The 14,691-nt window shown below is 47.0% G+C and overlaps 10 non-coding genes across 10 annotated transcripts; 9 read left to right on the forward strand and 1 right to left on the reverse strand.

The window, feature by feature from the left end:
- The first annotated feature begins 25 nt into the window (after positions 1-25).
- Positions 26-99, forward strand: trnai-aau (transfer RNA isoleucine (anticodon AAU)). Its single transcript has one exon. It is a non-coding gene; the product is annotated as a tRNA-Ile (tRNA).
- A 96-nt stretch (positions 100-195) lies between these two features.
- trnaf-gaa (transfer RNA phenylalanine (anticodon GAA)) lies at positions 196-268 on the forward strand. Its single transcript has one exon. It is a non-coding gene; the product is annotated as a tRNA-Phe (tRNA).
- A 122-nt stretch (positions 269-390) lies between these two features.
- trnaq-uug (transfer RNA glutamine (anticodon UUG)) lies at positions 391-462 on the forward strand. Its single transcript has one exon. It is a non-coding gene; the product is annotated as a tRNA-Gln (tRNA).
- Positions 463-576: 114 nt separating this feature from the next.
- trnaq-cug (transfer RNA glutamine (anticodon CUG)) lies at positions 577-648 on the forward strand. Its single transcript has one exon. It is a non-coding gene; the product is annotated as a tRNA-Gln (tRNA).
- A 154-nt stretch (positions 649-802) lies between these two features.
- On the reverse strand, positions 803-875 carry trnaa-agc (transfer RNA alanine (anticodon AGC)). The gene has a single exon. It is a non-coding gene; the product is annotated as a tRNA-Ala (tRNA).
- A 524-nt stretch (positions 876-1,399) lies between these two features.
- trnap-ugg (transfer RNA proline (anticodon UGG)) lies at positions 1,400-1,471 on the forward strand. Its single transcript has one exon. It is a non-coding gene; the product is annotated as a tRNA-Pro (tRNA).
- A 97-nt stretch (positions 1,472-1,568) lies between these two features.
- Positions 1,569-1,642, forward strand: trnai-aau (transfer RNA isoleucine (anticodon AAU)). The gene has a single exon. It is a non-coding gene; the product is annotated as a tRNA-Ile (tRNA).
- Positions 1,643-1,738: 96 nt separating this feature from the next.
- trnaf-gaa (transfer RNA phenylalanine (anticodon GAA)) lies at positions 1,739-1,811 on the forward strand. The gene has a single exon. It is a non-coding gene; the product is annotated as a tRNA-Phe (tRNA).
- A 136-nt stretch (positions 1,812-1,947) lies between these two features.
- Positions 1,948-2,019, forward strand: trnaq-uug (transfer RNA glutamine (anticodon UUG)). The gene has a single exon. It is a non-coding gene; the product is annotated as a tRNA-Gln (tRNA).
- A 114-nt stretch (positions 2,020-2,133) lies between these two features.
- On the forward strand, positions 2,134-2,205 carry trnaq-cug (transfer RNA glutamine (anticodon CUG)). The gene has a single exon. It is a non-coding gene; the product is annotated as a tRNA-Gln (tRNA).
- The last annotated feature ends 12,486 nt before the right edge of the window (positions 2,206-14,691 follow it).

Raw genomic sequence — 14,691 nt, forward strand, 5'->3', positions numbered from 1 at the left:
TTGGGCAGACGTCTGGCCGGAGCCAGGCCGGTTAGCTCAGTTGGTTAGAGCGTGGTGCTAATAACGCCAAGGTCGCGGGTTCGATCCCCGTACGGGCCAACGTCTTTTGTTCTCTGTTAGCTCGTCTCTGCTCTTCTCTCAAAGCGACGGGTGGTGTCACGTAAACCCCTGCAGACCAAACCCTAGGTGGATGTGGCCGAAATAGCTCAGTTGGGAGAGCGTTAGACTGAAGATCTAAAGGTCCCTGGTTCAATCCCGGGTTTCGGCAGATGCAGCTTTCTTTTGGTCGAGGGTGACCAAAACTCACTGGGATACAACCCCTCGCTCTGACTGGTTCCCCCTAGCCGCAACACTATCTACCTCCAGGTCAGCTGTCAAAGAGGCGCTCGTGGTTCCATGGTGTAACGGTTAGCACTCTGGACTTTGAATCCAGCGATCCGAGTTCAAATCTCGGTGGAACCTACGTGCCTTCTTGCGGCAGATAAAAACAAAAAAGGCTCAACTTTATTTTTGTTGCTGGTGAGCCGTAAGCCACTTCTTCTTTGCTTTCCTCTGAGCAGCGGCCTCTCTCGTCAAGGTTCCATGGTGTAATGGTTAGCACTCTGGACTCTGAATCCAGCTATCCGAGTTCAAATCTCGGTGGGACCTGCTTTTGCCACGAATGTGCGCAGGGCCCGTTCTGAGAAATTCTTTTGACAGCAGTGGGCCCCAAAGGCTCACGCAACTGCGAGGGTACGTTTCGCACCGCAAAAAGCGCAGTCTGTCTCCTTGGGGACGTGCGCGTAAAAGGGCAGGAGCCCTTTGGAGAATGCGGGCATCGATCCCGCTACCTCTCGCATGCTAAGCGAGCGCTCTACCATTTGAGCTAATTCCCCTGGCCGCAGAAGGCAGAATCTTCTCCCTGTTAGGTCCACCACCATTATTGAATCCATTCAAAGGCCCACTTTCATTCCTTTGCCTTTGACCTTGTCTCGAGGTGTGTCATTTCTTCCATTGCAGTTAATTTTTTCTTTCTTTTGTTGTTGCTATTTGTCTTCTTTGCTTTTGGTTATTATGATCGCCGCCAACTTGTTTGTTTTTAGACTCATTTCTTCTAATGCTTGCTTGTTTCATTCAGTGTTTTTAATGTTGTTTTTTGGGCTTTCTTGTTGTTGTTGCTTTATTACAAACGATCCACTTGGCTTTCACAAGATTGTGATCCTGTATCAGAAGTGACTGTTGCGGTCAAGTAAGTCTGCACCCCTGAGGACCGTAACAGGGTGAGTTGGGCAGAAACAAGTTTCTCAGAAATCGAGGTGCTTTTTGCCACAAGCGCAGACTTCCGGATGCTCCCTGCATTCAAAGCCACGTGAAGAGCGTCGCTCGAGGGCAGGCGGCGGTGCGCCAGCTGCGTGAGCGTGGCTCGTTGGTCTAGGGGTATGATTCTCGCTTTGGGTGCGAGAGGTCCCGGGTTCAAATCCCGGACGAGCCTGTGGTCAGGCTTGGTCCTGAAACTTTTCTGCCTGCTAAGGGGCCCACGAGCAGTCAGCAAACTTTGGGGAAATTGGGCAGACGTCTGGCCGGAGCCAGGCCGGTTAGCTCAGTTGGTTAGAGCGTGGTGCTAATAACGCCAAGGTCGCGGGTTCGATCCCCGTACGGGCCAACGTCTTTTGTTCTCTGTTAGCTCGTCTCTGCTCTTCTCTCAAAGCGACGGGTGGTGTCACGTAAACCCCTGCAGACCAAACCCTAGGGGGATGTGGCCGAAATAGCTCAGTTGGGAGAGCGTTAGACTGAACATCTAAAGGTCCCTGGTTCAATCCCGGGTTTCGGCAGATGCAGCTTTCTTTTGTCTTTTGGTCGAGGGTGGCCAGTGACCAAAACTCACTGGGATACAACCCCTCGCTCTGACTGGTTCCCCCTAGCCGCAACACTATCTACCTCCAGGTCAGCTGTCAAAGAGGCGCTCGTGGTTCCATGGTGTAACGGTTAGCACTCTGGACTTTGAATCCAGCGATCCGAGTTCAAATCTCGGTGGAACCTACGTGCCTTCTTGCGGCAGATAAAAACAAAAAAGGCTCAACTTTATTTTTGTTGCTGGTGAGCCGTAAGCCACTTCTTCTTTGCTTTCCTCTGAGCAGCGGCCTATCTCGTCAAGGTTCCATGGTGTAATGGTTAGCACTCTGGACTCTGAATCCAGCGATCCGAGTTCAAATCTCGGTGGGACCAAAAGCTTGCCACGAATGTGCGCAGGGCCCGTTCTGAGAAATTCTTTTGACAGCAGTGGGCCCCAAAGGCTCACGCAACTGCGAGGGTACGTTTCGCACCGCAAAAAGCGCAGTCTGTCTCCTTGGGAGACGTGCGCGTAAAAGGGCAGGAGCCCTTTGGAGAATGCGGGCATCGATCCCGCTACCTCTCGCTTGCGCCTACTGCATCCCACCGATTGAGCCAAAGTAAGCCCAAAGTAAGCCCACATGAGCCAATCGCGTTTCTTTCCTGGGCTTACTTTTGACCAATCACGTTTCTCTCCTGGGCTTACTTTTGACCAATCACGTTTCTCTCCTGGGCTTACTTTTGACCAATCACGTTTCTCTCCTGGGCTTACTTTTGACCAATCGCGTTTCTCTCTGGGGCTTACTTTTGATCAATCGGGTTTCTCTCTGGGGCTTACTTTTGACCAATCGCGTTTCTCTCCCGTGGCTCACTTTTGACCAATCGCTGCGACCGTTTATTATTGTCATCGATCTTTGCAATAGGTAAGGCTAAGGTGTACTTCATTTTTAAATATAATTTAATATCGTTATTTGTTCATAAATAGTGTGTATTTTTGGAAAATAGAACGTGCCAATGCATGTATATCACACGTTTTCTGAAGTATTTGCGAACCTGTAACTTTTTAAATGATAAATACAGAACAAAACATGTCGCTACTGATCAGATAGGTTAAAATCATCGACAGTCCTAATTAGCCTACATTACTATGTGTGTATTGTGTGCGAAGAAAAGAATACTAATATTAAAATATTTATTTACTTATATATGTAGAGAGACAGAGAGCTGGGTAACTTACTTACTGCAACTGTAATGACTGTAAGTTAATTAGTTACTAATTCCAAGTTACAAGACAAATTGTAGTTAGTTATTTAAACCATTAACAGTTACATTACACATTTTAGGTAATATAAGTTAGTCAGACTACTTTTACGTTACTTTTAGATTACTTTTGACCTAACTTGTTTATCACATTGATTTAAACAGGGTAATCTTGAAAAAAAGAATAAGAAAATAGATTGTATTTGTTGTTATTAACAACACTAAGTGCATTTAACACATGTTTGTGAAATAACTGCAGGGAGTTAAATAAAAAACTACTAATTAATTAAACCATAAAAATAATAAATTAAAGTAAATCATTTTAAAATCAATTAAAAATGCACAAAAATGATATATATTCTTTTTGTTTACCTGCATGTCTTGTGACCATAACCTCATCAGAGGACCAATGAACATGAAAATGTGATAATTATTAAAATATTCAATTTAAGTATGTTAATTAAATATATTAGTTAAAATGTGTGCATGATAATGTGTTTGAAAGACAAAAGCCTTTGTTGAAGGTGGTTAAAAATATCTACAGTGTGATATTTCAAATAAAAATGAATGTGTTTATCAGTAGTTGATGCAATGTTGAAACACTTTATGCAAACCTGAAATGATTTTTGTAAATCAGTGGTCAAATGCTGTATCTCCACCTGACTAGTGACTGGTCTTTGTGTGAGTGTCCACAAAACTGGAAGACTTTTTTTTATGAATATAAGCAGTAGGCTGTTTTAGAAAAGAAATTTAAAAGATCAAAAAGAGGAATTAGGAAGTATATATCAGTTAGGAATAATTTAATGTCATTGTGTAAATAAAATAAAATAAAATCATATAATGCATAAAAAAAGTAACTTTAGTCTGATTCGGAATATTTTAAAATATATATATTTTTTAATCTAAATACAGGTACTTAATTTTTGGATTCTGATTATGTAATTCAGATGAAATAACATGTAATCAGTTACTACCCAGCTCTGCTTATATATATTACTTATATTTGGTAATAATACTAGTGACCTCCTCCGAGCCTAGAATTATTACTAGAAGGAAATTTCAGACTTCATATTTGACTTTACATATGTTTGTACATATATCAGATTCCTGTCCATGTTTATTACCACAGTAATATGGTTTACATGTAGCTTGTTAAATTATCATTACACACTTAACATACAGGTATCTTTCAGTTTGCTAGAGGTAATAGTCTCTTTCTGATCTTCATTACAGAAAATGTACGCTTACCCCTTTTTTCGCCGCCAATCGGCAACATCGTGCCGGCTCCTCATGGCGCCATCGGAGGAGGCGAAGCGCCTTGAAAATATGGAGTCGGGAAGGGCCAAACCCAAGGAGCAGGTGCTGGCAGAGTCCCGTTCTTTTGTCAGCACAAACGGTGGAGACCCCAGTGACCAGTTTTTAGTACTGGCTCACTGCAAACTTCAGTTTGGGAAGTACCAGGGCCAGAGATTTAGATGGCTCCTGGAAAACTCTCTGGGGTACGCAGTGTATTTGGTGCTCAGCATTTCCAAGGAGACAGCGCAGACAACCCCCCTGTCCGAAAATAAACAGCTCTTCCTACAGTACACTTCTCATATCAGAGAGATGGCTGAAGAAGTGGAGAAGTATGAGAGGAAGCAGGAAATGCAAGCAGAAGCCCGAGCATCTGGAGACCAGGGCTGCTTGATGGTGGAGTTTGGTGACTTCCAGGGCCGGTCCATGAAGGAAGTTTATGAGGACCAAAGCAAGGAGGCCCAAGCCCTCATCAGGTACCTGGTTAAGGCCGATGCCAGGCCAAACACCAACATGGCCATTTTCAAGACATATGTCCTGAAAAGGCAGGCTTCTGCTGTGGGCACCAGTGTACGTCCTGCACGTCCACCTGCAACCTCCAGTGCCTCTGTACCTCCAGCCGCAGCCTCCAGTACCTCTGCACCTCCACCTGCAGCCATCCGAACTGGTGTACAGCGGACCGCCACTGTGAAAGCGCTGTTGGCGCATGGCAAACATTTGTCTCCTTCACAGCTGGCGAAAAAACTCGTGTCACCAGTTAAACACTGTGAGTAGGAGTGTGAATATTACGTTTTCCCTACAGAAATTGTACACGTATTCATTTATTGTTATGGCAAACCTGTCCACTTGCTGTTTCCAGATCCATTAGTGCAGTCTACTTTACCTTCTCCAGCAGCAGAAACTTTGGCCCGAAGACAGCTTTTCGCTACAGGTAAGTAAGCACCACCTTACATACACTTGTCTCTGTGTATTGGTCACAGTAATAGTTGTAACATTTGTGCTCCAGGCACTTCCGTTTCCACTGCTGAAGATGATGATGAGGAGCTGGTATTTGCTGCATCACAATGTGAAGCACAGCTGAATACAGGTGTGGCATATGACACCAATACAAATGTTATAAGAATGTTTTGTGAAAACACAATGGGAAGCATTAAAAATAAAAATAAATTTTTTTTAATATTTTTGTTTACAATACAGAATTATGTCACATCATGCCTCAAGTGGGATTTCTTCAAAAGGTTAAGGATGTCCAAAGGTGTCAGTGTATTTATTTGCGTTTCTAAACTTATCCGTTGTTAAACAATCACTAGATAACTTTCTCACACTGCTTGCTATTCTCACTCACTCACTCACTCTTTAGCTCCCCCTGGGCAGACAGGATGGTGGAGAGTCATTGTTCTTATGATGAGAAGAACAGTTTTTCCTTATTGTATATGTGTGCATGCTTCATGTCTGTGGGCATCATTACTGAATTCATCACACCTCATTTTCCTTACTTAATCACAACAGATTCTCATTCTCAAAGAACTGTACTAATTCCATTTTTCTTACATCAATAAAGTGTACGCTGTGTTCTTTGCTTCTTAACACTAGTACCATTTTCTTCACTGTTATGCCTAAATATAAGCATAACGATTATTAACACTCCTCCAAAATTACTGCTTCGTAGGCTGCTTGTGGGCTGCTTTTCTGGCGTAGTACTATCAAATCCAACGGTCATACTTATATTGTTTTTGTTACTGTTTACTCAGAGGCCTGTGCCGGTCCGTCTCCATTGGCGGAAACAGCAAAAACACCAGATCCTCCACATCATCAGCCACCAGCTGAGCTCCCAGGCCACTGGAAAGATCATCTTCCACCTTTCCAGCATGAGTGGATCCGGAAAACACTATTTAAGGCCAACCCACGAACCGGCAAGCCAGAACTAGTGTCCCAGCTGAAGCTTTGGTGGTATCCTCCTCAGCCCCCTTTAATTAACAGTCAGCCACCCGCCTCACCAGACCTCTTCTTCTGTCGGCCCCTTTTCTTGTGGATGCCGCTGAAGATGTGGTTATTTCCTCTTGTCTGTGTTCGCCCAGACTGTGGTAAGGGAAGTTAGGTGGTTCGTGTCACTTTTCCAATTCAAATAAGTTGCCATTGGACGCATAGTCGGTACGTGGGCTCGCATGCACTTCGTGGACGCCACGAGCTGCTTATTTGGATGGTGAGTGGGACTTTTTCCCTAAACACGGATTTGGTTGCCTAAACAGTCATAGGCACTTTATGGACACCTCCAGGGGCGCCAAAGCACTGCGTGGCCACGAAGAGCCTATGGGGTCCCCTGACCACCTACTCTTCCTCAGTGCCACGGAACGCCTATTTTGGCCCCTAACCACCTAGTCTTGACAATTGTCTTCCTCAGTGCCACGGAATGCCTATTTTGGCCCCTAACCACCTAAACTTGGCCGTAGTCTTCCTCAGTGCCACGGAACGCCTATTTTGGCCCCTAACCACCTATACTTGACAATTGTCTTCCTCAGTGCCACGGAATGCCTATTTTGGCCCCTAACCACCTAAACTTGGCCGTAGTCTTCCTCAGTGCCACGGAACGCCTATTTTGGCCCCTAACCACCTATATTTGACAATTGTCTTCCTCAGTGCCACAGAATGCCTATTTTGGCCCCTAACCACCTAAACTCGCCCGTAGTCTTCCTCAGTGCCACGGAACGCCTATTTTGGCCCCTAACCACCTAAACTTGACGATTGTCTTCCTCAGTGCCACGGAATGCCTATTTTGGCCCCTAACCACCTAAACTTGGCCGTAGTCTTCCTCAGTGCCACGGAACGCCTATTTTGGCCCCTAACCACCTAAACTTGGCGATTGTCTTCCTCAGTGCCACGGAACGCCTATTTCGCCCCCTAACCACCTAAACTTGACCATAGTCTTCCTCAGTGCCACGAAACGCCTATTTTGACGCCTGACCACCTAAACTTGACCATAGTCTTCCTCAGTACCACGAAATGCCTATTTTGACGCCTAACCACCTAAACTTGACCATAGTCTTCCTCAGTACCACGAAACGCCTATTTTGACGCTTAACCACCTACACTTGACCATAGTCTTTCTCAGTGCCACAGAATGCCTATTTTTACCCATTGCATAAGTTCCAAGTGGGATGTTGGGCAAACAGGGGTTAAAAGCTCATAGGACCTCACAATTTGGTACAGATGTAGTCTAGGGACCCCCGACTTGGGGGCCAGAGTTTCAGAATTCTAGGTCACTTCTAAGCATGTGTTTCTGCAGTTCAGCGGGACAGAAAGGTCCGATCGCCCTGAAATCGGCACACGGGTCACGCCGCGCCCCCCCAGGGTGGCTTCCAGAGTTCCGTGTCTGTATCTGCCCGATTGGCTGAATCCCATCCCCCGCGACCACGAACCACCTATGAAATTTCCATTGAATAAGTTGCAAGTGGGACGTTTTGTATACAGGGGTCAAAAGGTCACAGGACCTCACAATTTGGTATGGTGGGAGCCTAGGGGCCCCCAACTATGGGGCCAGTGTTTCGGAATCCTAGATCCCTTCTAAGCATGTGTTTTGGCAGTTCAGCGGGACAGAAAGCTCCGATCTCCCCGAAATCGGAACACGGGTCACGCCGCACCCACCCGGGGCGGCTTCCGGAGTTCCGTGTCTGTATCTGCCCGATTGGCTGAAACCCATCCCCCGTGTCCGCGAACCACCTATGAAATTTCCATTGAATAAGTTGCAAGTGGGACGTTGGGTATACAGGGGTCAAAAGGTCAAAGGACCTCACAATTTGGTATGGTGGGAGCCTAGGGGCCCCTGACTTGGGGGCCAGAGTTTCAGAATTCTAGGTCACTTCTAAGCACGTGTTTCTACAGTTCAGCGGGACAGAAAGGTCCGATCGCCCCGAAATCGGCACACGGGTCACGCCGCGCCCCCCCAGGGCGGGTTCCGGAGTTCCGTGTCTGTATCTGCCGGATTGGCTGAATCCCATCCCATGCGACCACGAACCACCTATGAAATTTCCATTGAATAAGTTGCAAGTGGGACGTTGGGTATACAGAGGTCAAAAGGTCAAAGGACCTCACAATTTGGTATGGTGGGAGCCTAGGGGCCCCTGACTTGGGGGCCAGAGTTTCAGAATTCTAGGTCACTTCTAAGCATGTGTTTCTGCAGTTTAGCGGGACAGAAAGGTCCGATCGCCCCGAAATCGGCACACGGGTCACGCCGCGCCCCCCCAGGGCGGCTTCTGGAGTTCCGTGTCTGTATCTGCCCGATTGGCTGAATCCCATCCCCTGCGACCACGAACCACCTATGAAATTTCCATTGAATAAGTTGCAAGTGGGACGTTGTGTATACAGGGGTCAAAAGGTCACAGGACATCAAAAATTGGTACGGTGGTAGCTTAGGGGCCCCCGACTCCGGGGACAGAGTTTCAGAGTTCTAGATCCCTTCTAAGCATGTGATTCGGCAGTTCAAAAAACTTTTCACATCACCAAAGTTCATTCAAGAGGCTCTTAAAAGATATGTGTAGAAGGAGGCCTGTGTGAGTGATTTTATGCCAAAGATGCAAAAACTACTTTACGTTCAGGGTAGATACTTGTATGCTCTATATGGTGTTCGGGGAGCCCTATGCTACCAGGACGTGAAGTTTGGGGCCCCTAGGAACCCCCGGAGCTGGACGGGGGCCGCTGACACGTGTAACTTATCCCATTCATTTTGTAGGTGTTTAGCGGGCAGCAAGACAAAAAGGTCCGATCGCCCCAAAATCGGCACACGGGTCACGCCGCGGCCCTCTGGGACGGTGCCTGGAGTTCCGTGTCCGTATCTGCCCGATTGGCCGAAACCCATCCCCCGCGACCGCGAACCACCTATGAAATTTCCATTGAATAAGTTGCAAGCGGGACGTTGGGTATACAAGGGTCAAAAGGTCACAGGACCTCACAATTTGGTACGGCAGTAGCCTAGGGGCCCCTGACTTGGGGGCCAGAGTTTCAGAATTCTAGGTCACTTCTAAGCATGTGTTTCTGCAGTTCGGCGGGACAGAAAGGTCCGATCGCTCCGAAATCGGCACACGGGTGTCGCCGCGCCCCCCCGGGGCGGCTTCCGGAGTTCCGTGTCTGTATCCGCCCGATTGGCTGAATCCCATCCCCCGCGACCACGAACCACCTATGAAATTTCCATTGAATAAGTTGCAAGTGGGACGTTGTGTATACAGGGGTCAAAAGGTCACAGGACATCAAAAATTGGTACGGTGGTAGCCTAGGGGCCCCCGATTCCGGGAACAGAGTTTCAGAGTTCTAGATCCCTTCTAAGCATGTGATTCAGCAGTTCAAAAAACTTTTCACATCACCAAAGTTCATTCAAGAGGGTCTTAAAAGATACGTGTAGAAGGAGGCCTGTGTGAGCGATTTTATGCCAAAGATGAAAAAATTACTTTACGTTAAAGGTAGATACTTGTATGCTCTATATGGTGTTCGGGGAGCCCTATGCTACCAGGACGTGAAGTTTGGGGCCCCTAAGAACCCCCGGAGCTGGACGGGGGCCACTGACACGTGTAACTTATCCCATTCATTTGATAGGTTTTTTGCGGGCAGCAGGACACAAGGGTCCGTATCTCGGGCCCCAGGAAGAGCAGCAGCTCATGGCCGGTGTCGTCGGTTAGGTCTCCCGTGGATCTAACAGGGCCCCGAGTTTGGTGCGGTTCGGCCTTGATTTGGCCGAGTGGTGGCCGGTCAAAGTTTTGGAATTTGGGGTTTTGGGGGGCTCTATCTCCGGGCCCCGGGTGAATAGGGACTCCTGGCCTGCGTCGTCGGACAGGGTCCGGCGAGGGCTATCGATAGAGCCCAGTTGTGAGCCTCTAGGCCTCTTCCTTCAATTTGGCCCCTGAAAATATGGGGGTCCGTATCTCTGACCCCCAGGGTCGTAGGACCTTGGGGCCTGTGTCATTGGTTAGGTCTCTGGCGGGTCTAATTTAGCCCCAAGTTTGGTGCGGTTTGGCCTTGGCTCGGCCGAGTTATAGCCGGTAACAATTTCAGAGTTTTGGGCTTTGGGGGGCTCTATCTCCGGCCACCGGGGGAGTAGGGACCTGGTGCTTGCGTCGTCGGAGAGGGCCCTGGGAGTGCTATTGATTGAGACCAGTTCAGAGCCTCTAGGCCTCTTCCTTCAATTTGGCCCCTGAAAATATGGGGGTCCGTATCTCTGACCCCCAGGCTCGTAGGACCTTGGGGCCTGTGTCATTGGTTAGGTCTCTGGCGGGTCTAATTTAGCCCCAAGTTTGGTGCGGTTTGGCCTTGGCTCGGCCGAGTTATAGCCGGTAACAATTTCAGAGTTTTGGGCTTTGGGGGGCTCTATCTCCGGCCACCGGGGGAGTAGGGACCTGGTGCTTGCGTCGTCGGAGAGGGCCCTGGGAGTGCTATTGATTGAGACCAGTTCAGAGCCTCTAGGCCTCTTCCTTCAATTTGGCCCCTGAAAATATGGGGGTCCGTATCTCTGACCCCCAGGGTCGTAGGACCTTGGGGCCTGTGTCATTGGTTAGGTCTCTGGCGGGTCTAATTTAGCCCCAAGTTTGGTGCGGTTTGGCCTTGGCTCGGCCGAGTTATAGCCGGTAACAATTTCAGAGTTTTGGGCTTTGGGGGGCTCTATCTCCGGCCACCGGGGGAGTAGGGACCTGGTAGTTGCGTCGTCGGAGAGGGCCCTGGGAGTGCTATTGATTGAGACCAGTTCAGAGCCTCTAGGCCTCTTCCTTCAATTTGGCCCTTGAAAATATGGGGGTCCGTATCTCTGGCCCCCGGAGGCGTAGGGACTCGGGGCCAGTGTCATCGGTTAAGTCTCTGGCGGGTGTAATTTGGCCCCAAGTTCGGTGTGGTTTGGCCGAGTTGTAGCCGGGTCGAAAACACTGCTTCCTGAGTTCAGCATTAGAATCTTAAATAGAAGGCTTTTAATGCATTGTCCATGGAAAGCCTATGGAGGTCCCGTCAAATAAGTTACACATGGGCGTTCACCATATGTGGTGAAATTACCGAAAATCCACCATCAGAAAGTGACAGCTGTAACTTATTTGACAGGGCCTCTGCAGGCTTTCCGTGGACAGACCTTTTTCAAGGTAAATAGGAAAAATGATGAGGTGTAATGTATATGAACTTGTCATACGTTGTTTCTTGAGTGAGGTACTGTATGTTTTGTACTGTAACCTCTGCAGGCTTTCCGTGGACACATAGGTGGTTAGGGGGACGAATAGGCTTTTCGTGGACACATAGGTGGTTAGGGGGACGAATAGGCTTTTCGTGGACACATAGGAGGTTAGGGGGATGAATAGGCTTTTCGTGGACATATAGGTGGTTAGGGGGATGAATAGGCTTTTCGTGGACACATAGGTGGTTAGGGGGATGAATAGGCTTTTCGTGGACACATAGGTGGTTAGGAGGATGAATAAGCTTTTCATGGTCATAATTCTGCCATCCTGTGGGCTAGGGCCAGATTACACCTAAACCCATTGAAACTTTGTGAACGTTCCGTGGGGTCCTCGGGGGCCCCAGGTCCGAGGCGATGCTTTTGGCGTGGCCTGGCGGGCCTAACCTCGACGCCTGGATGGTTTTCGGGGCCGTGAAAAATCATCTAGGGGGTACAGCGCAGCGTCCACGAACAGCCTGGCCACGAGCAACTTATTAAGCGCTCCGTGGATTTTGGTGCCCTAACCCTATCTAGGGAATTGGTATATTTTGACATATTCGGATTTTTTTTAAATTCGCACTGTGCACGGTGGTCGTGGAGTTGAGTTGCGGGACCAGGTTTCAGCTGGATATGACTTCCAGAAGCCGAGATATAACAAGTGACAGCTGTAACTTATTTGACGGGGCCTGCATAGGCGTTCCGTGGACAGTGCATTTGTATGCAAATTAAGTCATTATAGATGCTGTAATGTACATAGAACTGCTGGTTAGTGTCCCCTGAGCACTGTACTGTAGAAATGTGTCCATAAAACAACTGCAGTTATGAAATATGACCATTTACAGTATTGTCCACGGAACGCCTATGGAGGCCCATTCAAATAAGTTACGGGTGGGCAAGTGACAGCTGTAACTTATTTGACGGGGCCTGCATAGGCGTTCCGTGGACAGTGCATTTTTATGCAAATTAAGTCATTATAGATGCTGTAATGTACATAGAACTGCTGGGTAGTGTCCCCTGAGCACTGTACTGTAGAAATGTGTCCATAAAACCACTGTAGTTATGAAATATGACCATTTACAGTATTGTCCACGGAACGCCTATGGAGGCCCATTCAAATAAGTTACACGTGGGCGTTCACCATATGTGGTGAAATTAGCGAAAATCCACCATCAGAAAGTGACAGCTGTATGCAAATTTTTATGCAAATTAAGTCATTATAGATGCTGTAATGTACATAGAACTGCTGGTTAGTGTCCCCTGAGCACTGTACTGTAGAAATGTGTCCATAAAACCACTGTAGTTATGAAATATGACCATTTACAGTATTGTCCACGGAACGCCTATGGAGGCCCATTCAAATAAGTTACAGATGGGCAAGTGACAGCTGTAACTTATTTGACGGGGCCTCCATAGGCGTTCCGTGGACAGTGCATTTTTATGCAAATTAAGTCATTATAGATGCTGTAATGTACATAGAACTGCTGGGTAGTGTCCCCTGAGCACTGTACTGTAGAAATGTGTCCATAAAACCACTGTAGTTTTGAAATATGACCATTTACAGTATTGTCCACGGAACGCCTATGGAGGCCCATTCAAATAAGTTACACGTGGGCATTTCCTGCATGACTCTGCAAAAATTGTGATTTGCATTTTTATGCAAATTAAGTCATTATAGGTGCTGTAATGTACATAGAACTGCTGGTTAGTGTCCCCTGAGCACTGTACTGTAGAAATGTGTCCATAAAACCACTGTAGTTATGAAATATGACCATTTACAGTATTGTCCACGGAACGCCTATGGAGGCCCATTCAAATAAGTTACACGTGGGCGTTCACCATATGTGGTGAAATTAGCGAAAATCCACCATCAGAAAGTGACAGCTGTATGCAAATTTTTATGCAAATTAAGTCATTATAGATGCTGTAATGTACATAGAACTGCTGGTTAGTGTCCCCTGAGCACTGTACTGTAGAAATGTGTCCATAGAACCACTGTAGTTATGAAATATGATCATTTACAGTATTGTCCACGGAACGCCTATGGAGGCCCATTCAAATAAGTTACAGATGGGCAAGTGACAGCTGTAACTTATTTGACGGGGCCTCCATAGGCGTTCCGTGGACAGTGCATTTTTATGCAAATTAAGTCATTATAGATGCTGTAATGTACATAGAACTGCTGGTTAGTGTCCCCTGAGCACTGTACTGTAGAAATGTGTCCATAGAACCACTGTAGTTATGAAATATGATCATTTACAGTATTGTCCACGGAACGCCTATGGAGGCCCATTCAAATAAGTTACAGATGGGCAAGTGACAGCTGTAACTTATTTGACGGGGCCTCCATAGGCGTTCCGTGGACAGTGCATTTTTATGCAAATTAAGTCATTATAGATGCTGTAATGTACATAGAACTGCTGGTTAGTGTCCCCTGAGCACTGTACTGTAGAAATGTGTCCATAAAACCACTGTAGTTATGAAATATGACCATTTACAGTATTGTCCACGGAACGCCTATGGAGGCCCATTCAAATAAGTTACGGGTGGGCAAGTGACAGCTGTAACTTATTTGACGGGGCCTGCATAGGCGTTCCGTGGACAGTACATTTTTATGCAAATTAAGTCATTATGGATGCTGTAATGTACATAGAACTGCTGGGTAGTGTCCCCTGAGCACTGTACTGTAGAAATGTGTCCATAAAACCACTGTAGTTATGAAATATGACCATTTACAGTATTGTCCACGGAACGCCTATGGAGGCCCATTCAAATAAGTTACACGTGGGCATTTCCTGCATGACTCTGCAAAAATTGTAATTTGCATTTTTATGCAAATTAAGTCATTATAGGTGCTGTAATGTACATAGAACTGCTGGTTAGTGTCCCCTGAGCACTGTACTGTAGAAATGTGTCCATAAAACAACTGCAGTTATGAAATATGACCATTTACAGTATTGTCCACGGAACGCCTATGGAGGCCCATTCAAATAAGTTACGGGTGGGCAAGTGACAGCTGTAACTTATTTGACGGGGCCTGCATAGGCGTTCCGTGGACAGTGCATTTGTATGCAAATTAAGTCATTATGGGTGCTGTAATGTACATAGAACTGCTGGTTAGTGTCCCCTGAGCACTGTACTGTAGAAATGTGTCCATA

The sequence above is a fragment of the Garra rufa genome, chromosome 20, assembly GCF_049309525.1.
Source record: "Garra rufa chromosome 20, GarRuf1.0, whole genome shotgun sequence".
Classification (NCBI taxonomy): domain Eukaryota; kingdom Metazoa; phylum Chordata; class Actinopteri; order Cypriniformes; family Cyprinidae; genus Garra; species Garra rufa.